The 23,397-nt window shown below is 44.4% G+C and overlaps 1 protein-coding gene and 1 long non-coding RNA gene across 3 annotated transcripts in view; both read left to right on the top strand.

Annotated features, from left to right (window-relative positions):
- Window positions 1-23,397, top strand: part of RCAN1 (regulator of calcineurin 1) — a 94,030-nt gene that overhangs the window by 31,421 nt on the left and 39,212 nt on the right. The gene's annotated exons all lie outside the window — the stretch shown is intronic.
- LOC309659292 overlaps window positions 4-23,397 on the top strand; it is a 39,579-nt gene continuing 16,185 nt past the window's right edge. The window contains exon 1 of the long non-coding RNA XR_014262717.1: window positions 4-21,413. This is a non-coding gene — a long non-coding RNA (uncharacterized lncRNA). The remainder of the gene's footprint in view (window positions 21,414-23,397) is intronic.

The raw sequence follows: 23,397 nt of genomic DNA, 5'->3' as shown, positions 1-23,397 counted from the left end.
CGAAGACAAATCTGGGGCGACTCTGGGCCCGGCTCTAGAAGGGCCTAGAACCCCAGACTCACTACTCAGTGCTTTTGTTTTTTGTGGTTCTTCTTGTGCTTGTATAAAGGCCATATTTGGGGAGGGTGGGATGAATTGGGAGGTGGGGATTGGTATATATACACTACTATGTATGAAATAGATAACTAATGAGGACCTACTGTATAGCACAGGGAGCTCTCCTCAATACTCTGTGGTCACCTAAAGGAGAAGGAAATCCAAACAAGAGGGGATATACGTATACATATAGCTGATTCACTTTGCTGTGCAGTAGAAACTAACACAACATTGTAAAGCAACTCCAATAAAAATTTTTTAAAAATAAAGGCCACATTTGAAGTTTTGGCCTAATACCCCGCTCTGTCCTCCTTACCTGTCCTGTTCCCAAGCATCCCCTGTGTCGCTGGCCTTTCTCTGCTTTGCCTTGACTTACAATGATCTTTTATACCCACGTGAACGGGACACGAGCAGAGTGGTGGGAAGCTCCCAGGTCTCAGGCTTCAGACCCGAAGGGCCCGGGCTTGGGACCCCCGCTCTCTGCAACATCAGTCAAGTCCTTTCATCTCTGTGGGGCTGAATTCCATCATCCATAGAGCAGGGCGAATACTGCACACCTCTTAGGATCACGATGAGGCTCCCACCAACGCGAGCGGCCTTGGAGAAGCTTCCAGAGCCCTGCCGGGCACTTGGGAGGTGAGGAGCACAGGCGGCCACCCCCCTCCCCCCCACCGCCCCGTCACCTCCCCACCTCGGTTGTCAGGAGCCCATCCCCCTCCTGCTTTTGCAAGTGCTGTCTCTCCAGCTGCCTCGAGTCACAGCCCATAATTCCTGCAGCCCCAAAGGACGTGCCTGGGTGATAGCCTGGCAAGTGAGCTGCACTGATATTTGAACACGAGCCCCGATCTGATTATTCTTCAGTCATTCAACCCCAGGCAAGAATGGATTCATACTTTCCACTGCTGCCTGCGCCAGCCGGTTTCCATATCAGCTGGAGCCTCAAGAAGATGCAAGGACACACTGTCATTCTTTCCATCCCCGCTGACCCTGCTTGCTATCGGGGTGAATGCCAGCACGTTTGGCCAAAGGAAGTTGCAACTGCTGACCGGGCCATGCAGACCGGCCTCCCTTTCCAGCACACTTGGGGAGAGATAAGCTGCCTCTCGTTGTTCTAAAGCTGGACTCGCCTTGCCTGGGAAAGCAAAACGAATTCTCCTTGGGAATTCTTGGTCGGGTTCTCTTATTTTGAGCTGTCGACGTAATTGCAGTGCAGACGCTTTGAGTCTGAAAGTAATGCAGTATGACATTCTCCCCTGTGTTCCCTGGTGTTAGTTGTAAAGAGTGAGATTGATAGCAAATTCCATATGGATTCTTCCCAAGAGCCCTGGGAGACAGATTGGAGGTTGTTATTTCTATTTTACAGAGTAGAAAGGCAATTTTAAAAAAAGAGAGAAAGAAAGAAAAATTCTTCTGCTCGGGTTCATCACTGCAAACCAGTGGCCCAAGTGGAATCAGAGTTCACGGCACTAGACCTGCTAACCCTGCACCTCCCTCCTCTGAGCTCAGGGACGTTGGTTGCTGATTCTGTTTCAGTTTCAGAAAATTTATTCAAGGGAAATGAGAAGCGGGTCTATTTTAGGACCCCTGACTAACTTCGTTTTATTCTGTTTTCTGTAAAGCAAAGAGTTATTCATCAGCAAGCATAAGTGATGTATGAGTGATGCAAGCACACTGTGTTAGGTTTGGGGTCACGGTTATTGAATTGGTCGTGAGCATTTATTAAATACATGCATTGAATCATATGGTGTAAGAGCTGGGAGGAACTTAGTAATCATTTAACCCAGTGGCTCCCAAATTGGGCTGTTTATCAGAATCACCTAGACAGCTTATCTAAAATACAGGTGCCCCAGAACTACTTCAGGCCCCGGGTCAATGACCTGGCCTCTGTCTTTAGCATTGCATTTCTAACGAGCTCCCCAAGTGGTTCCTAAATAGCCAGCCTAAAAGTCTCTAAAGGACCCCCATTTGAGAATCACTAAATACAAATCTTTCTTTTTCTCATCTGCTTGTTTTTTTATTTGTTTGTTTGCTTATTGCTTTTGTTGTTCTTGGGGTGAGGAACCCAGGGCCCAGAGGCTCAGTGACCTTGCCTGGGGTCACACGACTAGTCAAGTGTCAGAGTTGGGTCTGGAAACCCAGTTCTGCTCTTCCCAGGGCATCAGTGTGAACATAGCTCGACAGCGTGGCCAGCAGAGGCTAGTGGCCAAGACGCTGTCTGCGCTCCTGGTGACGTGTGCCCAGGCTCCTGCAAAGCCGCTCTGGCCGGGATGGACCTCTCAGAGGACCTACTAAGTTCAGGAGATTCTACCCCGACGCTTTGGAAGCATTGCTTGTGGGACTGTCTAGAAAGCCTTCTCCCTCTCTGCGCAAGCCCACCTCCCCAGGGCACAGATTGGACCCACCAAGACCAGAGCAGGTGCCAGGGCTCGGCCCTGGAATAGAGCTGGTCTGTCCAATCTACCTTCTGCCCTGTGACAGCAACCTGCCTGGGAATCCTGCTGTTACACAACCGGTTCAGTTGTTGTAGACAATGAACTTCACTTGTCAGTGTCTTCAGTTATATGGCCCATTTAATTTTATTAAAAACTTTTATTCTAAAAAAGAAAAAAAACCCAAACCACTTTTTCCCCCAGTTTTGTTGAGATATAATTGACATACAGCACTAAGTTTCAGGTGTACAGCATAATGATTTGACTTACATACATCATGAAATGATCACCACAGGAAGTTTAGTGACCATCCATCTTCTCATATAGATACAAAATCAAAGAAAATAAATTTTTTCCTTGTGATGAGAACTCCTAGGATTTACTCTCTTAATAACTTTCATAGATAACATACGGCAGTGTTAATTATGTTAATCATGTTGTACATTACATCCCTAGTACTTGAAATGGCCCATTTAAAAATGATTGTCCAATAGGCTTCTGATGGGGCACCGGCTATCTAATTACTTATTTGGCTCAGTGGAGAGGTGATAAGAGTATGTAGTTTGGTCTGTCTCAGATTTCCAGGGGGTCTGGCTAATTGCTACTCAGAGCAGGAGACCTACTAACCTATGATGTAATACATTTCTTAATTTCCTCCTGCAAGATAGTCCTGATGTTTTTCTTCCATCACTCCCCCTTCCTGGAGTTTCTCAATCTAATATTCTAACTTATTTCCGGATCAAATAGGTAGAAATGTTCCATATTGTACGCACCCTTGGTACTCATTTAACATGGATTCCAGTATGATGTCCTCATTGGCTTACCTAAATTATGCATATTGGTGTGTGTCGGGGGATCATGAGGTAAGTAATCAGAGAGATACAGGGGCAAGGGCAATGTAAAATCATCTATTTCCACTGCACACGTCTTTGTGTGTGTGTGTGTGTGTGTCTATTTCTTTATTCCCATTCAGATATAAATACAAACTTTTCTGTTCAGTTAAGAGCAAACATGTCAGTATATGTTAATAACTAAAGATTCCAAGGTCTAGGAACCACGTGACCTGAATTCCATCCTTACCATGGTGTGAACTTACTGCCGACTCTGAGCTAGCCTTTGCCCCTGCCTCTCTGGATCTTATATTCTCCATCCGCAGAATGAACGGCTGACTGAATAGCTGCTAAGGTTTCCTCCTACTCTAACATTTGAGAGTTGCATCTCTCTAATGATACAAACAACCCTACCAAAAAGCCACACTTTTAACTCCCATTCAATTGTAAAAACATTGCCCATTCAAGTAATAAGAGTAGGAAATCAAAAGCAGAGAAATGTGTTTACAGTTGTCTTTTAGAAATTGCAAATTCACATGTCTACAGGTGACAGGCTTGCATACAAATGGGTGAAGCCAACCATGAGCACGTATTTTGGGAACCAAGGAGCACGTGCCCCGTCTACAGAGGGCAGCAACTTGTCAGCTCCAGTCTACTGTCGCCATGCAGGAATGCAAGTCACCATATCATCAAGAGAAGTCAGACACCCAGCCTTTTCTGTTACATTTCCTGATAGTTAAATCTCCACCACACACGTCTTACCCTTCTGCCTTTTTGAATCATCACCTCCACGTTGGTTTGTCCTCAGGACTCTAACCTTAGCTGCCTCAGCCTCCTCCCCCTATTTACCACTCCCCGTAGTCTGCTGGCTGACACATCCGGACCCCTCTGCAGGGCTGTGGACCCAGCCAGCCACCTTCCTAGGGGACCCTCCACTCGGACGCTGGCCGGTGTTTCAAGCTCTGTGTGCCCAAACCCTGGCCGTTGTCTTTACTCCTGAACTTGCCGTCCCTCTCTTGTTCCCTCCCATCCACTCAGTTGTTTGTGCCAGAAACCGGGAAAATGCTGCCACCTTCTCTCCCGTCCTCATTTAATCAGCCAAAAGTTTTGTAGATTTCACATCTGAACATGCTTTCCATCTGTTGCCACTTTCCCATCCTCTCTGTCACTGCCTCAGTCCTCACAATACCTCTTGCCTTAGTTACTGCATCAGCCTCCCGTTCTGGTCCGGTGACCTCCAGGCCACCTCTAGCCTGCTCCTGAGGGATCTTCCCTCATCACTACGCTGCTTTGAACAACCCTTCCACACTTATCCCTGGTCTCTAAGGTAAAGTTCAAAATCCTTACTTTGCAAATACGGCCTTTTGTCTGCTCCTGCTCGTGTCTCTGCCCTGTTCTTGCAGTTCCCTAACACATCTCATCAAGGCAGGGGTGCAGAACCACTAGGGGTCCCCAGAACACAGCCTGCTGTGTGATGGAAACTGACGTTGACTCCGCCTGGGATGCCTCACTCCCCTTCCTCATCGAGCAGACCCTTTCCAGTCCTTCTGATAGCCTTTAATTTAAAAAAAAAAAAAATAGACTTTCTGTTTTAGAGCAGTTTTATGTTCACAGCAAAACTGAGTGGAAGGTAGAGGGGTTTCCCATGTACCCCATCTCCACACGTGCATAAGCTCCCCCATTATCAGCATCCCGCACCAGAATGGTGAATTTCTTATACCCGATGAACCGACATTGACACGTCATAATCACCCAGAGTCCACAGTTCACATTAGGGTTCACTCTTTTTTTTAAATTTTTATTTTATATTGGAGTATAGTTGATCTACAGTGCTGTGTTAGTTTCAGGTGTACGGCAAAGTGCTTCAGTTATACATATATCTATTCCTTTTCAGATTCTATTTCCCATATAGGTTATTACAGAGTATCGAGTAGGGTTCCCTGTTCTGTACAATAGGTCCTTGTTGATTATCTATTTTATATATAGTCGTGTGTGTTAATCCCAACCTCCTAGTTTATCCCTCCCCCGCACCTTTCCCCTTTGGTAACCATGAGTTTGTTTTCTAAGTCTGTGGGTCCATTTCTATTTTGTGAATTAGTTCATTTGTATCCTTTTTTTAGATTTCACATAAAAGAGATATCATGGGATATTTCTCTTTCTCTGTCTGACTTAAGGGTTCACTCTTGGTGTTGTACATTCCATAAGTTTGGACAAATGGATGAGGACATGTAGCCACCATGATAGTATCATACAAAGTAGTTTCACTGCCCTAAAAAACCTCTGTGCTCTGCCTATTCCTCCCAAGTAGCTTTTCTCCTCCCAATTAACCTCTGATCTTCTCAAATGAAGAAACAAAGAAACTGTCTAGTATTGCCAGTGCCTAGCACAGTTGCTTGCCGTGTCGTATATTATTAACAAGTGTTTGGTGAATGAATGAATGAGTTAGCAAGTCATTTAAAAACCAAGTCACAGAACTGACCCAAAGGGGAAAGCATAATTCATTAAGTATCTTTGCGTCTTCTCCCACCTGCTTCCTCATGTGTATGATAAAATTCATCTGACTGCAGTAGATTTCCTGCCGAGCAGCAATTAGACCCGCTGGAAATCTGCCCAGTTTAAACTTTAAAACATTCACATGCATTTACCAAAATGTGCAGATTTCTCCAGTGTGTGCGCATTATTCTCAACCCGCTGTAATTCGTTTTTCTAAAGACGATACTTGCTGGCTGGTTTGGATTTTGTTTTTAATAAAATTCATCATTCTTCCTTAAAAAGGAAGGCTGAGTTTAAGAGCACACAAGACAATCAGGGAGTGATTTAAAGTAGAAAGCCTGAACCCCTAACAGCTGCCCACCCGCTGCTCGCTTGTTCTGAGTTGGATGGTGGCCCAGGGGCTCTTGTCTCCTTGTCACAGACTTGTCTGGAAGGCGGCCAGAGCCCTGCCCTTGGAGAGGCCGCAGTTCTCATTGCTGGAAAGAACAGGTCAGGGAGAGGTCTCGGCTGAGGCTGGGGGTGCAGGCGTGAGGCTGCGGAGCTCGTGGAACTGGTAATTGTCCTGCTCTGACAAAGACGGTGCAGAGCGATCCTGAGGTGGGCAACGGAAGGAGGAACCCGGGGGCCACGTGTGTGGATAGAATCATGGAGTTTTGTCTTTGAATGGTTCCCAGAGACCATTTACATTGCTGAGTTGTTGGATGCAAATCAAAATCTTCCTCAAGCTTCCCCACACGTTGTCTTTTTTTCTCCTCTAGTCATCCCTGAGGGGATGCAGCATTTTGGAAACATCTGGAGGGCCCTGGTCCACTCACTCACGCACTCTCTCACTCACTCAGAGTAAGCGAGACTTAACCATCCCAGACAGCGTGGTGTAAAGAACCCCAGCTCTGGTGCTATACAGGCCTGGTTGGGGCCTACTCAAGTCCTTTGAGTTCGTTTCCTCATCAGTAAAATACACCTCACAGTTGTCCCAGGGATTAATGAGCTGGTGTGTCTTTGTTTTTGTTAAAATTTATTTATTAATCTGTTTAGTTTTGGCTGCGTTGGGTCTTCATTGCAGTGCGCGGGCTTCTCATTGCAGTGGCTTCTCTTGTTGCAGAGCCCGGGCTCTAGGTGAGTGGGCTTCAGTAGCTGTGGCTTGCGAGCTCAGCAGTTGTGGCGCATGGGTTTAGTTGCTCCACAGCATGTGGGATCTTCCCGGACCAGGGCTCGAACCCATGTCCCCTGCATTGGCAGGCGGATTCTTAAACACTGTGCTACCAGGGAAGCCCTGAGCTGGTGTGTTTGAAGGTCACAAAGTGGCTGCCGTTTCATCTACTCTTCTGGGTTTCAGCTGGTGAATTTTTATGCATGTCTTTGGTTAGTGGAATTATGCTTAGGAAGTCCTAACACTGCTCTTTCTATGCTAAATGCCTTTTAGAAAATACTTCTACTTTACATCTTCCTCTCTGTCACCTCCAGGCATAGAGTCTTCAGGCTCTAGGTGTGACCTTATTTAAGATGAACTCACCTTGAGAGCAAGACCATCTCGGCCACAATGTTTGGCAGACAAAAGAAGCTCCATGATCAGAGAGGAGAAGGGGAGGGAGGGAGAGGAGGGCAAAGGAGGGAAGAAGGGAAGTATGTCACTAGCAAGTTGAGTGGGTGGTTCCAGGCAGGGACGAGGTGCAGAGCTCGTGTTTGCTTTCCTGTGGAGTATTGCCATCCGTGCTGAGGTGGGCCTAGGCCATTTGGAGCCACCCAGGCATGGTGGCAATGAGGGGCCAGGTGCGTGTTACAGAGAGTGGCTCACACTGACCGCATCTCTGCAAAGCCCCACCACCGATTTTGGTAACAAGTGATCCACGCTACTGTTGGAAAACTCATTTGATAGAAATTGGCCAGTTTTAGCAGATTCCCTCAAATTCTGGAATCACGAGTTTCCACCTTCCTTTTCCCATGATTTCTTCTCAATTCTCTCTGCCTGTCTATTTCCACCTTCTAGCAGTCATACTTTTACTTTTAGGTGGTTAACATTTGCCCGTGTTTTAGTCATAACTTGATTCTAAAACCTGTATATCAGTAAGTAGGGTTTACGCTATTATAGCTATAAAAATATTCTTCAGTGCTGGGCCCAGCAGTTGGTTAGGGTTACATTTCCTTCTAAGCAGGTCCAACTTCATGACCCGGAGGCACTTGAAGAGAATGTATTTAGTGTCAAAGTCAAATGCAAACTCCTTTTATACACTCAAAAAGCTGCCAATTTAAAATCATGTCATGCTATGCTTTACTTCATATTTGGACCTGACTTTCTTGATAGACTTTTATTTTTCTTAGTTTCTGTTACGTTTGTTTTTTCGTTTTTAAGTGTCACGGTGCTTTATCACAGTCTTGAGTTTGCAAGAGTCTTGCATTTGCATCTGCACAATGATGACAAACATTCTGTTTTTCTCGTTTTGCCTTCTGGACTGACTCTTCTCAAGATCTGAGGTTTACCTGCCACCCCCAGGGAGTTTTCTTCACTCCTTCCCTGCTTTCTCTTGTGTGGTTTATGCCTTCATTTTGCTGGACTTCAGTCACATTAACTTCTCCCCTTCCCTAAAGAGACAATAAAAAGTAAGTTGTCTGATACCTTGAAAATATCTTGAAATATGTGTATTTTTTTTAAACATTGCACCTGAGTGCTAGTTTCTCTGCGTGTAGAATTCTTTAGTGAACATTGTTTTCTCCAGAACTTTTAGGGAAAGTTCGGTGTCTCCTAGGGTCTAGTTTGGCTGATGTCACTCTGACTTGTACACCTTTGTAGGTAACTGCTTTCTTTTTTCTCTTCAAACATCTCTCTTCGTCTTTGATACTCTGATACTCATGTTTCCGTGTGTAGGTCTTTGTTCGTGGTAGTCTTCATTTGGTGGGTTCTTTCCATCTGAAGACTCATCTCCTTGAGACCTGAGGAATTTTTTTTTTTTTTTTTTAAGCATTCCTCATCTCTTCCCCTTCATTTATTTCTCTTCTTTCTGGAATCCTAGGAATTGAATGTTGGGTCTCCTAAATTGTTCATCTATATCTCATAATTTCTGTCTTTGTGTTTTTATGACACGGGTAATTCTGGCATTTTTCTGCTAATTAGAGAAGCTTGTATATTGTATAATGTATATTGTAACAGCAACAACAAACATTACAAGTAGGAGTAATTACAAGATGGAGTCAGGTCTTGGGGGAGGCAGGAGGGAACAGAATTGAGGGAGCAAATGAAGGCTTTATCTTTGGGAAGGAAGAGGGATGCTCCTTACTGACAAGATAGTCAAGGGGCCAAGTTAAGATATGGAAAATTGTTATAGTACAGAGGGGAGACGTTGACTCAAGTTTCGTGGCCTTGATAATCTTATAAAGTAGAAGTTGAGGTCATCTACTTAGACTGAAGACTGGAGGGTATGAAAAGGGATGAAACATCTGCTGAAGCAACAGATGGTGAAAGGAAGTTTGACCCAGAAGCCCTGAAGACCCATCTGACATACACAAGATGTATTTGTAGTGGGACCGGTTGGCCAGGTTTTGAAACGTCCAATATTTAGGGGCTGTGAGCAGGAGGGGGATTGAAATTTGGCGGCAAGCATGGTAACAAGACACGGATGAGAGGGCTCAACTGAGGCAAAATATTTTCATCAGTGATGTTAGTACGAGAGATGAGCTCAATAATCTTGACTTTATCCAAGTCGGTGACTCAGTGTTCTCTGTGTCCTTCCCCTCTCCCTTGAGCACCGTCACCATGCCAGAGGGTGACCCAGGAAGAACTGAGACCAAGAGGAAGCTGGGAACTTTCGGTCCCCAAATTTGAGCGTCTCTGCTACAATCTTTCCATTAACATCAAGTCCGTGTCCAGACATTATCCTTGGATCACCATCATAAAACCAGTCATTTCTGCTTGCTCACAGAATTTCCAGCTTGGATCTAGGGGTGCAGTTCAGATAAGCCAAATTCACCCACTTTCAGGGACTTTAGAATGTTGAAGCTGTTTAGAGGTCCAGCTCAGTGGTTTTGAAATGGTCTCATTTTGGGGTGGTGGTGTTGTTAATGAAATACCTTTTTTAAATGAACTCTTCCATGGAACCCAACCCACAGAGAAAAGTGCAGCTGCCCCCTTGTGGAGTAGGGGTCTGCCCTGCACCATCACCACAGACCCACAGGATTTCCCCTTACTTTATAATCGATGAAACTGAGCCCAAAAGAGGGCAGGAGAGGTCAGAACTGCACCCAGGCCCCCTGTGTTCTGTTCTCTTGTGCTGTCTCCCTGCCACCGAGAAGCAGTGGGTTCTGGACCCGAAAGAGCTGTGGATAAATCCAGACCTTTGACATTCTAGCCTCGTCGGGATGAAAGGGGATATCTCAGGAGAGTTTTAATCCGAGGCTTTTTTACCTTAGCCTCTTATGAAATCTCTCGGTCATAGGGGAGTTAACTGCTCGTGTTCTGGTCCCACAGATGCATATGTGCCCTTCAGATAAACTGCAAGTTCATTATGAAGATTTTCCAGCTTACTGTCCTTAGCGCTGCTGGGTACCATGTTTCCTTCATGATAAATAGGGCTCTTCCTGCAATATGGTGATCGTTCTCTGCCTTTTCCTGGTCACCAATTATGTTAGTGATCATTAAATTAGGAATGGTCTTTGACAGGCATGCAAGTAAAAGCAGTTTGTTGTAATTTACCAAATTAAATAAAGTGTCTTAATAATTAATTGTAAAGTCATTTTAAAACTGTATCTGTATCCTCTGTACAGTTTTAATTTAAAATGAATTGATTGGCATTATTAGGGAAATGTGATTTCATGAATTAAAAGTGCATTTGTGTTTTGGCATAATACTTATTTTTAAGAGGTAGATATTAGCTTAATTTTTAAGTGGTGATTTTTTTTTTTTTTTCAGGAGAATTTTGTCAGAAAATCAAACTACGTTTTGGCATATTTAAACATGTTCCAGTCATTTAGAAAGCAACTTCCCTCTGAGAACTCTTCAAAATCATGATTAGTTTTTGTGGGTCTTTGTTAAAGTTTGCAACGTGCTTGAGTCTGTGATTGGGGAAAGGGTTTTTGAAAATATATATATTTTTATACAAAATCATGTAAATCTCTAAAAACGAGCATTTTCTTGCGCTGTACTGAAAGTAATTTGTAGGTCTTCTTTTCAAATTGTGTTTGGAGCAAGTTCACTAAGTACCTGAGAAAATTAGATGGGGGTTATGATCACATGCTATTTTTGGCTTATTAATAGTGTTACTAGGTTGACAATGTACTTCATATACCAAAATTTTGGTTTCAAGTTTTCAAAAAAAAATAAAAAGGAAAGAAAAAGAAACGAGATCCGCCATCATCAAAGGACAGAGATGTATCATCAGAAAGATGTGCTATAGATAATACAGAAAATGTGTTATAGGTGATATAGGCAATATGGAACGTGACTTCCAAAAGACTTTTGAGCCATGAAGCACGAAGTACTTGGACAACATGCTTTATATATGTCAGTGGTGGAGTGCTAATTCAAGACTCCAGCCACGCTGCTCTATAGCCTAAACTCTTATTGTTACCAAGCCCAAGCTCCCTCTGCTTGCCTCACGACAGGCCGGTAAATCGGAGACGGAGGTGTTGAGGCAGGGAGTACGAGTTTGTTCGGAAAGCCAGCCGGCAGACCGAGAAGATGGCAGACTAATGCCTCCGAAAAACATCTTCTCGGGGTTTGGGTGCCAGTTTCTTTTATAGCACAGAGAGGGGGAGGAGATGAGGAAGTAAAGTAAAAAGGCCATAAGATTTGTAAATGTCCCCTGGGGATTTGTTAATTTCTTCTTTCTTGCAGCCGTCCACACGTGGACAGGGTCAGGATGTTTCCCTGAACAAAGGCACTTTGGTATAACATTCAGGCAGAAGGGCAGGGTTCCCTGAGGCAAGCCATGTTGTATAGACAGTATCCTTTTAGTGTACAGACAGTATCCTTTCAGTGAACAAAAGCAACGGGGAAGCAAAGGTTAAAGTAAAAGAAACAGATCCAACATGTAGTCAGATTTGACTCTTCCCTGTTACCTTCTTGCCTAAGAAGTTGTCATCTACATCCTGTTCCTGGAATTTTTTTCCATATTCACGAGGCCTCTTAACACCACTGGTACTTAAATTAATGGAAGTTAAATGCAGAAGCAAATCAGCTCCTCTTCTGGAGAACTCTTGAGGCAAAAAAGTTTGCTCGATTTCCTTCCCTCCCTCCCCCACCTCTTTCTTTCCTCCTTTCTTCTTTTTTTCTTTCTTCTTTCCTCTTTCTTGTTTCTTTTTTCAGTTATTATTCATTTACTTGATTTGTTCTTTTTTATTTTCTCCAGAGCATATTTTACCTATACCAATTTTTTTTTTTTTAACTCTTCATTTTTAGAAAGGAAAAGGCCTTTTTCATTGTCTGGGATCTTCTAGATTGATGGGTTTTCTTTACAATCTCTACAGGCAGCATACTTACTGAAGACTCAGTTCATACGAGGGCCTGGGGTTCTCATGCGGGGCCTGGCGGCTGTAGTCACAGGCCCTCCCCTTCCCTGTCCCCTGTTCCTCAGCTTCAGTCTGTGGTTGGACAATGCCGCAGGTTTCCAGGAGAAACAATGGGAACCCCCCCTTCCCCCCTGCTGCCTCCCACCTCCTCCAAGGCCTCTCCCCTCCCTTAGATAACTTGCCCTGAGCCCAATGATCTTTGGCTCCAGAAAGGAATTAACTGATGAACTCAGACAAGGCCTTAACCTCTTTGAGATTGCTTCCTCCTCTGTAAATGGAAATAACATGTATCAAGATGAGAAGTTTTTAAAGATAATATATATGAGCACCTACGCACAGTTGCCGGCACGTAGGATGTGCTTAAATTGTTAGTTGCTTTCCCTTCCTTTTCTCTCCTTTTCTCTCCAGCTATCCCTCAACTTCCACCCCCTCACTTGTTCCATCCTAGAAGCTCTGCCTTGGGACATCACCCCCAGCCCAAGCAGTGCCCGGAGAGCTCACACAGCAGGAAGCGCTCCACTTCTCAGGGTGGAGGGAAGGAGAGGCACCTGCCTTCTGTCTGCAGCTCTGGAAGTTCTTTCCCACCAGATCATAGTCAGGTTGGGTTTCTAGTCTAAGATATGCTAACGTGCAAAGAATCACCACAAAGTAAAGGTAGCATTCGTTTTTTAGTATTTGTATTAAATTATTTTAAACTGACTGAAGGGACATGGGCTCTTGTTTGAGTTTCAGTCTTTCAGGATTTACGGCAATTCCTATACAGCAATCCTCCCAACTTCAAAACAGAAGTTATTTATTTGTTTATTTGGCTGCGCCGGGTCTTAGTTGCCGCATGCGGGATCTAGTTCCCCGACCAGGGATCGAACCCGGGCCCCCTGCATTGGGAGCGCAGAGTTTTAACACTGGATCACCAGGGAAGTCCCCCCAAATAAGTTTTATTTCAAAAACTTCTCTTGTGAATCTGCCATTTGGGACTTGGAAGGCATTTTCCCACGTGCCCCTGGAAAGGCAGGTCCAAACATGTCTATTCCGTGGGTTCCACCTCAGCAGTCCATGAGCACAGCAACTGAGAGAAGCAGAGCTCCTTTCTGCTTAGAGCCTCTCACCCTTAAGCAGTCAACATGGGATTCCTCCCACTGATGTAAGGAGACCCATCTAAGAAGCCCCATGTACTGTAGACGTCAAGGAACTAAGGTGGCATCCCTGGCATCGCTGCCATTCCCCACCAGCAAACGCACATTTTAGACTCAGTTGCAACTTCACATCATTGTGAAGATGGAAAACTGAATTCTCAAAGTTAATGAAAAGTTAAAACATAACTCTACTCAAGGTCAAGCTCTTAACAGCCAATCTGATTACGTTAAAAAGGTCTTTCGATGGATTTGGTGAGGGAGGAATTGCATCAGATATAGAATGCCTTTATTCGCCCTTTCTCCTGCCTAATGGGAGCACAGAAAAGTGTCTACCTTTCAAGACGGAATTCTGACTTCGGGGGTGGAGGGCGATGAGGCGTTAGCTAAGCGTCAGCAGCCAGCGGAAGTGCTGAAGTAGGAGTCAGCTTTCAGTGTGCATATCAAACTTCCGTTAATAGGACCATGGTGTGCTTACAACGCTGGAGCTCAGGTCCTGAGTGGAAGGCTCACGTCCCCGTGGACGCTGCTTTAAGTGCATTGCCACACAGATCTGCCAACACCTCCCCCATTCTCAGGGCTAAGACGCTTTTAGGCAATTATCCATCATGTGGAATTTGGTCCTGATCCTGAGACCCACCCAAATGCACAAGAGACATTGGACAGTATCTATTTCACCCTGATTATCTTCTGTCCACGAAGCAGACAGAACTCTGGAATATAAATGGCAAGAGAGAGAGACACATGTTTCCTCCCCCCTTTTTCCTGTTATGTTACTATTTCATTACACCAGCAACAGCAAGAAGTAGGAAATTCCAATGAAGACTGTACTTGCCAGAGATGTCTTTGTTGTAGGTTTAAACCTCACAAAGATTTCCCTAAACATTTTCCTTGTCAGTAACTGGGCTGAGGTTTTCAGTTTCAGAGTTGATCTGAGATTAGTCTGAATGGCTGGTTACCTTTATCTAACAGAGGGATACTCTTAGAGCTTGTGTTCTCAATCTTTTAAGTATTCAGGGTTTCCTTTTACTTGAAAGCATTTGGTTTGTGGCTACACCGCCTCAAATTGTAGAAACACGCATAATCGTAATGGGGTTTGGGGGCGGCGTGGGGTGGGAGGAAGGCAAAGCGATACCATCTATCCGATTTGTAGTTTAAAGCCTTCAGGTCAAAGAACGCTCAAGTGAGGGTGCTTGGCGTGATTCTGACCTCTCCTTGGCCCCCTCTCCAGGCGAGGATGAGTCTCACTGGCGGAGGCGCTCTGACCCCATCCTGCTCCACCCGGGGAGCAGTGATTGGTCCAGACCTGCGTGCGTGCGCTCATGCGCGTGCGCACCCGGGATGCGCACGTGTGCAGGTGTCTGTGTGTGCCCTGTGCACATGTGTTCGCGCATTGGGAAGGGAGAAAGGAAAAGGATCAGGGAAGAAGAGGCAAGGAGAGTTTGGTTCCTTGTAACCCAGAAGCTAGAGGACAAAGGAACTGTGTACTTTTGGGGGTGGGGCGGGGAGGGAACCTGGCGGTGCTTGTCTTGTAATCAGGAGCTCAGTAGACCCTGGCAATGGGCACCGGCCCAGGACCCAGTGCTTCCCCACAGTAGCCCTCCTGTGTCCACACCCGCATGGCCCCAAGGAGACATGTCACTCAGACCCTGCACCCCTCCATTAACGCCACATTCAGGGTACAGGACCCTGCAGTTCCCTCCCCAAATGACCCAAATCCACTTCCAAGGTCTGTATGGACCTCTTCCCCAGACCTGAGTCCTCGCCATCCCAACCACCATGTAAATGGTGCAGCAGCCGAGATTTGGGGGCGGGGGCTAAGAGGCACTGCTAGCGGCCAATTGGAGCAGGCAGCCCTGTGTGGACCGGGCCAGCCTCTGAGAGCCCCCAGCTGTGCAGTCTGTTTCAATCAGCATTTCTCAAACTATCTGCGAGGATGACCTGCTTTGTTTCAATTTCCAATCACTTGCCAACTGATAAATACAATGTAATAAAAATAAATTACTAGAAGAATGAAGTGGAACAGGAAGACGTACAAAACACAAGCCTTGTTTTATGATTAGATGCAACAGACATGCAATTTTTCTGATAAACTGCTTTGAAAGTTTCTAAACACTCCCAGTTTCTGTTCTGACCTCATTGCAGACTGGCCGCTGTCCACAGACCACACTCGGGTAGCATTACCCTAAATGACAGTAGGGGTCAAAGCTTGGACATAAAATTATAAATATGTGTATGTATCATTGCAAGGTTTTCATAAACTTTCTAGAAAAAAGAAAATCAATGAACATCATATTCAATTTGCATTACTTTAAAATTCATGTTTAAATATTTTCCAGTGAACAAACACACATGTTACATAGTTGTGATCCTTAACTGGGTGTTTATTCTGCTTTTTTATTTTGAAATATTTATTTATTTATTTAGGCTGCACTGCACAGGGTCTTATTTGCAGCGTGCGGGACCTAGCTCCCCGACCAGGGATCGAACCCGGGCCCCCTGCATTGGGAGTTCGGAGTCTTAACCACTGGACCACCAGGGAGGTCCCTATTCTGCTTTCGTTCACTGGCCCTTTTCTCAGGTGTGCATCCCCGGCGCCGCTGCCTGGGTCCTAGCCCTCCTCACCTCCCGCCTGGTCACTGCTCCAACCTCCACGCTGTTCTCCCCTCTCCCCTCTGTTCTGCGTTCAAGTCAAGCTCTACAAGGTGCCCAGAGCGGTCTTCCCAAGTCGCAAACCCCATCTCGTTCCTTCCAGTGGGCTCACAGTTCTCATAGTACGGTGCCTACATCCTTCTAAGGTCTGATCTGGACCCTGCTTGCCTCTCCGACGTCCTTTTTTATTTCCCACGCTACCATCCTTCCCACCACACCCAGTGGTGTGCCCAGCCACGCTGACTTGTCCCTGGAAGGTCCCTGCCTTTTCACACTTCCCGGGCGGTGGCCCTAATAAACCAGCTCTCTGCACCCAGCGCTCAGTGAATGCTAGCGGTTAGTTCTTGCAGATAACAAGCTTCCCGTTCTGCTGCATTTCGCCAGATATTTTTCTATCATAAACAGCACTGACTTAAACATCTTTAGACTATTTGTCTTTTTTTTTGATATAGGAATTAATTCTCCCAAATGGAATCATAGAGTCCAAGATTATGGACCTTATAAACATGGCTGCATGTTGCCGACTTGTTTTCCAGAAAGGCTGAGCCGCTTTCCAGTGTCAACAGTAATAAATCATGAATTTCAACTCAGAAATATGGTGCCAATATTGGCTCCAAGATAAGTTTTACACTAGAGTGTACAGTGAGTTCTTAGGTTTGTAACAGCTAATGTCAAACGAATTGGCTTTCTGCTTTGGATGTTAGTTCTGCAAAGGCAAGGGCCTGTCTTCCAACATTCTTCTTCCCTGAAAACAGTGGACACCTAATCAGTACATGATGGCGACGGTGGTGATGACACCCAGCCTGACGCTGAGGTGAGTAGAAGTTAAGATAAAAGGTTTGTTGAAGGAAGATGTCCCTCCTGATGTGCCCAGCAAAGGTGGAGCTAAAGAGTAACAAGGATAGCCAGGCACGCTGGTGGCAGAAGGTTGACGCAGATGCGCCATCAACAGCATCTTTGATTATCTGGGGTAAGGATGTCTAATTAACACATGCGCTTGTTTTAATAGGTCCAGCATTGTGAGCACTTTACACATTTCCTGTTGAATCCCCTCGAGACAACTGTATGAGCTAATACCCGGGTGTTCTTATCCCTTTTTACGGATGAGAAACTAAAGCCCACAGAGATGAGATAACTTGCCCGAAGTGACGAGTACACAGGGCACAGAGTGAAGCTGGGGTTCAATCCTGGGCGGCCCGGAGCCCTGACACCACCCTGTGACAGCACCGTGCTGAACTTTTGCATTTGCCTCACTTATAGTTCTCTTTTGGCGGTGGTTGGTATAGAAAAGTCACAAGTTCAATACAAGTAACTTTTTTTCTGAGCCATTTGAAAGTAGTTGCCAACCATGCCCATCACCCCTGAATACAGTAGCACATCCCCTAAAACAAGGACACGCTGCCGAATAATCACAATACAGCTATCGGGATCAGGACATAAGCACTGATACGTTACGGCCGTGTAGTCCTGAGACTTCATTCAGAGTTCTCCGTTTGTCCCAATGGCACCCTTTGGAGTAAAAGGATCCCTTTGAGGCTCATGAGTGGCGAGTGGCTGCCTGATCCCTTGGGTCTCCTTCCGTTTAGTACAGCTCTTCTTGTCTTCCCTGAACTCTCAGGACCCGGACACTTTTGAAGGGTACCAGACCTGTCATTTCATAGAATGGCCATCAGTCTGGGTTTTGCGGATGTTCCCTCGTGATTAGATTTAGTTCTCATATCTTTGGTTTTTTTTTTTTTTTTAAGTACAGTTCAGCAGTGTTAAGTATATTGACATTGCTGTGCAAAGACGCTGCTGTCCTAGACATTTCAGGTGTAAGAAGGCAGTGGGAGGATGCCGGCTCCCTGGCACCGCCTTCCCTCCCTCCTGTTCTCCCACTGGTGTAATCCCTCTGCCCTTTGCGGGGCCTCCCCAGGGCGTTGCCACGTGCCTTTCTTCCTGTGCCGCCCGTGTGTCTGCCCCCCTACCCCCCAGAAAATACGCTTTCCTGGGAGTGCCTGGCACGTAGTAGGTATTCAACCAGTGATGACCAAATATTCAGAATATTCGGGGATCATTATGGAATATAGAGTAATTTGATTTTTCAGGAGCATGAGAATATGTTCCCAAACTGATCGCTGCAGATGAAATCAGGGCTCCAGGAAGTCTTTACTGATTTACAGCCAAAATGTGACCTTCGGAGATTACCCCTGAGGGAAATAGAGCAAGATGATTATTTTATGTGCCCTCATAATGGAATTCACAGAGCACTCGGTCAGATTTTCTTGAAGCGCTTGTTCTGCCTGACATCACAGAAAATATGAGGCCGATTTGGGAGTGGCCCGCTTTAGTTAATGCAGTCACATCTGAGAGAACGTAATGGAGTGTAACGCTGGTGCACTGGCGTCGTCATGCACGACGTGGAATTTTCTGGGTAGTTCCCTGAATTGGAAAAGATAGGATCTTGAGCCTTTGAAGGAGCCAAATCCCGAATCCTGCGCGCCTGTGGAAAATTCGGTGGGCCAGGAGCCAGCCCAGGGTGCATCAGCTATTTGAACAGCAGGACACTGCGGTGCCCTGACATGGGCCAATATTGACAGAACAGTTCTGAGTTAAAATTCAGGTTTTTTTGCTGTTGACACCGTGTATGAATTCCTTTTTAGCTTCTTTTCATAAACAGATGGCTCAGGTAACTAACTTTTATGTAATCTAATCCAGAAAGAGGTAAACATTTTCCAGAGAGAGCTCGTTCTTGCAGTTCTGCTGTCAAATATTCAAACAAGCCAAGCAGAACGAACAACAATATTTTTAACTCTTGGAGGAAAAGAAAACTATTCAAATGTATTTTTGTTTACATAGAGAGCATCAGAATGGTATTTAAAGTAAATAAGATATGCAGGCAGGTCACTATTTTCTTTTCCTATTTTTTTTTTTTTTTTTACTTTTTGTTGTTGTTGTTGATTTTTTTTTTGGCCGGGTGGCATGTGGGATCTTAGTTCCCCCACCAGGGATCGAACCCTCGCCCCCCTGCAGTGGAAGTGCAGAGTCTTAACCACTGGACCGCCAGGGCACTCCCTGGATCATTATTTTCACACATCAAAAATCGTCCAACCACGGCTTACAAATATACTTTGGGGAGTTTTTTTGTACTAAAAATAAAAGTTTTAAAGTAACCACTTAACAAAAAGTTTTTTGGTGCATAGAAAGTGGCGTAGATTGGGAACTTTTATCTTGTGTTTACACCGATCATGATTTCAGCACAGCACTAGTTTTGAAGTATTCTCAGAGAGTCTTTGCTGGATATTACTCTTTTTTTGTTTCTTTATTTCGCCATTAATTCTCCACGTAGCTTCCCCCAGGCTCTCACTGTGCTCCTTAAACAGACATATCATTCTCCTGATGTCTTTGTGAAATCATGTCAATGTTTACAATTTTTGACACTCTGTTTTTGTTGTCACTTCAACCAAATTTTCTTCTGGTACATTTCAAATTATCGTATTAAGTATTAAAATTATTAAAGAATTGCAAAATAGTTTCCATTATAAAACCCTATTTTCATTATTTAAAATTGTATAACTACCCTCCTTTTGGAAAGATATTTTCCAGTAAATGGCTGCCCCACAAAAAACCAACAACCTTGAGATGAATATCAATATGGACCTTCATTGTCTGCGGCTGTTCTTTTTCAGCAGTTTTTATTCTTATGCTATTACCTGTCTCTTCTAAGTGTAAAAGGTGGAAAAATAGTAAAGGAAGATCCTGTTTGTTAAGTTCTTACAGAAGTCTAGGTTGATATTCTTATATGGAGCAATTCACAGAGGAGTTTTTAAAAGATTTTTATTCACAGAGGAGTTTTTAAAAGAAATATCATTGATTTACAGTATTGTGTAGTTTCCAGTATACAGCAAAGTGATTCATATATATATATATATATATATATATATATATATATATATATATACACACACACACACATATATATATATGTTCTTTTTTAGATTCTTTTCCGTTATAGGTTATTACAAGATACTGAGTATAGTTCCCTGTGCTGCACAGTAGGTCCTTGTTGGTTATCTATTTTATATATAGTAGTGTGTATATTTTAATCGCAAACTCCTAATTTATCCCTCCCCCCCCTTTCCCCTTTGGTAACCATAAGTTTGTTTTCTATGTCTGTGAGTCAATTTATATTTTGTAAATAAGTTCATTTGTATCATTTTTTAAGATTCCAAGTTTAAGTGATATCATATGATATTTGTCTTTGTCTGACTTACCTCACTTAGTATGATAATCTCTAGGTCCATCTTTGTTGCTGCAAATGGCATTATTTCATTCTTTTTTATGGCCGAGTAATATTCCATTGTATATATGTACCACATCTTCTTTATCCATTCCTCTGTTGATGGACATTTAGGTTGTTTCCATATCCTGGCTATTGTAAATAGTGCTGCTATGAACGTTGGGGTGAATTTATCTCTTCGAATTAGAGTTTTCTCCAGATATATGCCCAGGAGTGGGATCACTGGATCATATGGTAACACTACTTTTAGTTTTTTTAAGGAACCTCCATACTGTTTTCCATAGTGGCTGCACCAACTTACATTCCCACCAGCAGCGTAGGAGGGTTCCTTTTTCTCCACACCCTCTCCAGCATTTATTATTCGTAGACTTTTTGATGATAGCCATTCTGACCAGTGTGAGGTTATACCTCATGGTAGTTTTGATTTGCATTTCTCCACAGAGGAGTTCTAAAACTAGGCTTCTCGCAGAAACTTCCAGCCCCTTCCAGGGTGGGTGCTTCCTTCCTAGCCCCTTCATGGGTTGCTTGCATCTGTGCCAGCATGTGCCTTTGATCAGCCCACACCTTCAGACTAAAGCATGCTTGTCAGAGTCATAAATCACGCACCTCTGTTAATAGTTTAGGCAGATTTGGGGTTTGTGCTACAGTGCTCAAGAATGCCTAGAACCTGACTTCTTGGATTAAAAGATAAATTGGGGGAAAAAAATGTGTACTGGTCAGTTAACCCTATCTCAGTTCAGAGCCAAAGACGTGAATGAGCTCACAAATCAACGTTCCCTTTAAGTCATGTTTGCTGACTCACCACAGAAATCTGAGGGCATGTGCGTATACCTCAACTATGCCTTTTTTGGTACTGTCTTAAGGATTTACAAGAAGGTGTATTTGGGTACAGCCATTCTGGGTAATAAACAGTCAGAGGGCATGAACATGCATGTAGATGTTGCCAGTAGGATCTACATGACCTTGGGCAAGTGATCTGAGCTCACCGAGCCTCATTTCTGCAAAGGTAAGGATAAGAATGCCTTCCCTACCTATATCCTCCAGAGAATTTCCGGAAACTCAAATGAGTTAGTACATGTGAAAAGACTTGTAAACTGCAAAGTGTAGGTTGAATGTAACTTAAAAATATTATTATTCAGAGCCTGCATAATAAACCGGAAAATGGGAGGTACGTTCTCAGAAGATCGTCAGTACCTTCTATGGGACCCGGTTCTGGATATTTTGACTGACTTAATCCATGGAACAAGGGGATATTTGAGAGCACGGCGTCTAAAGCATTAGGCTGATTAGACCATTGCCGGCAGGACGTTTGTTCGCCTTACAAACAAGTTCTTTATCTTCTCCCTTGCCTATGAAAGTTATAGAAACGCCTACATAATAGGATTCTTCATGGAGCTTATTAACTTGAACTTGTCTGAACTCATCATTCACAAGCATACCAGCCACTCTCCAGAACAAACAGGGTTAGATAAGAGTTCTTACAGAAATCATCCTGTGATGTGAATCAAACACAGATTATATTAAACTTCCTGACACTACTTAATTTTTCAGGCAAGTTTTCTTTCTTCCCCCCCCCCTTATCCTGACCTTGTATGAATTTTCCAACGATTCCTGGAATAAGCACGCTACATTTATCCATCTTTGCATTCTCACAATTTCCAGTGATTCTAATAGAAATTTCATGCAGCTAGGATGACAGTAATTTATGGTTTCTTTAAAAAAATTATTATGATTACTCGGAAGCCTATTTTTAGTACTCAGGTGAAATGGGTTTATAGTGCTCCGTTAGCATAGATATTAATACACGAGTGTTAATATCTCTGCCTTGCTTTCCCACAATTTGTTCCATTATATAAGCTGAATTATGTTATAGGTGAGTATGATCTTTCCTGTCCCTGCTATCATCCTTTTGGAGCTCCTTTACCATTGATTTTGCAACAGATGAGACAGATCCAGGGAGGTGAAATGTTCAGCCCAGCACAGTACAACTTGTTTTTGCCAAAGCTGGGGCTAAAGGCCAAAACTGACTCCTGGACCAGTGTCCTAAGATGCCACAGCTCCTTGGGAAACCAGAGTGAAACCTCTGCTCTTCAAAGTCCTTAGATAGGGACTTCCCTGGCAGTCCAGTGGTTAAGACTCTGTGCTTCCAATGCAGCAGGCGCAGGTTCGATCCCTGGTCGGGGAACAAAGATCCCACATGCCACACCAAAAAAAAAAAAAAAAAAAAAAAAAATCCTTAGATAGCCAGGTTTTCTGTAGAAAAAGGATATAATGTTCTGATCATTAGAAGTTTAATGTTTAACTATTTGGGGATCAGTGTCTAAAATGGACAGTCCAACCCTGCCTTAATCTTAAATAGGGCTGAAAGGATTTTTCTTGAGAATTTCCTTTCTTGGTAATTCTTGACACTGCCTTTCCTAGACAATCCCAGCTCATCAGTCAATCTGAGCCTCAGTCACTGTGTTTTGCTGTAAGTGGAGGTGGTGTGGTATATAAGGTAAAGAACAGGGCCTGAGCCTGAGGCCTGCTTTCTTGCAGAAGGTCGCTGGCCTTGCAAACCTTTTGATCTTTGTCTTTCTCAAGCGTGTTCCTTTGTTCGCCTGTCAGTGCAGGATGCCCGCGTGGGGTGGCATCTTCCCTGGAGTGGCCAAATGTCTCGTGAACCGTCAGCGGCATTAAGGGAATTAAGCTTGGGGCTTCCCTGGTGGCGCAGTGGTTGAGAATCTGCCTGCCAATGCAGGGGACACGGGTTCGAGCCCTGGTCTGGGAAGATCCCACATGCCACGGAGCAACTAGGCCCGTGAGCCACAACTACTGAGCCTGCGCGTCTGGAGCCTGTGCTCCGCAACAAGAGAGGCCGCGATAGTGAGAGGCCCGCGCACCGCAATGAAGAGTGGCCCCCGCTCGCCGCAACTAGAGAAAGCCCTCGCACAGAAACGAAGACCCAACACAGCCAAAAATAAATAAATAAATAAATAATAAAGAAATGT

Source organism: Balaenoptera physalus, assembly GCF_965194825.1.
Source record: "Balaenoptera physalus genome assembly, chromosome: 4".
In the NCBI taxonomy this organism is placed as follows: Eukaryota; Metazoa; Chordata; class Mammalia; order Artiodactyla; family Balaenopteridae; genus Balaenoptera; species Balaenoptera physalus.
Note: the sequence above shows the minus strand (reverse complement) of the source record. Positions and strands in the feature narration are given on the sequence as shown.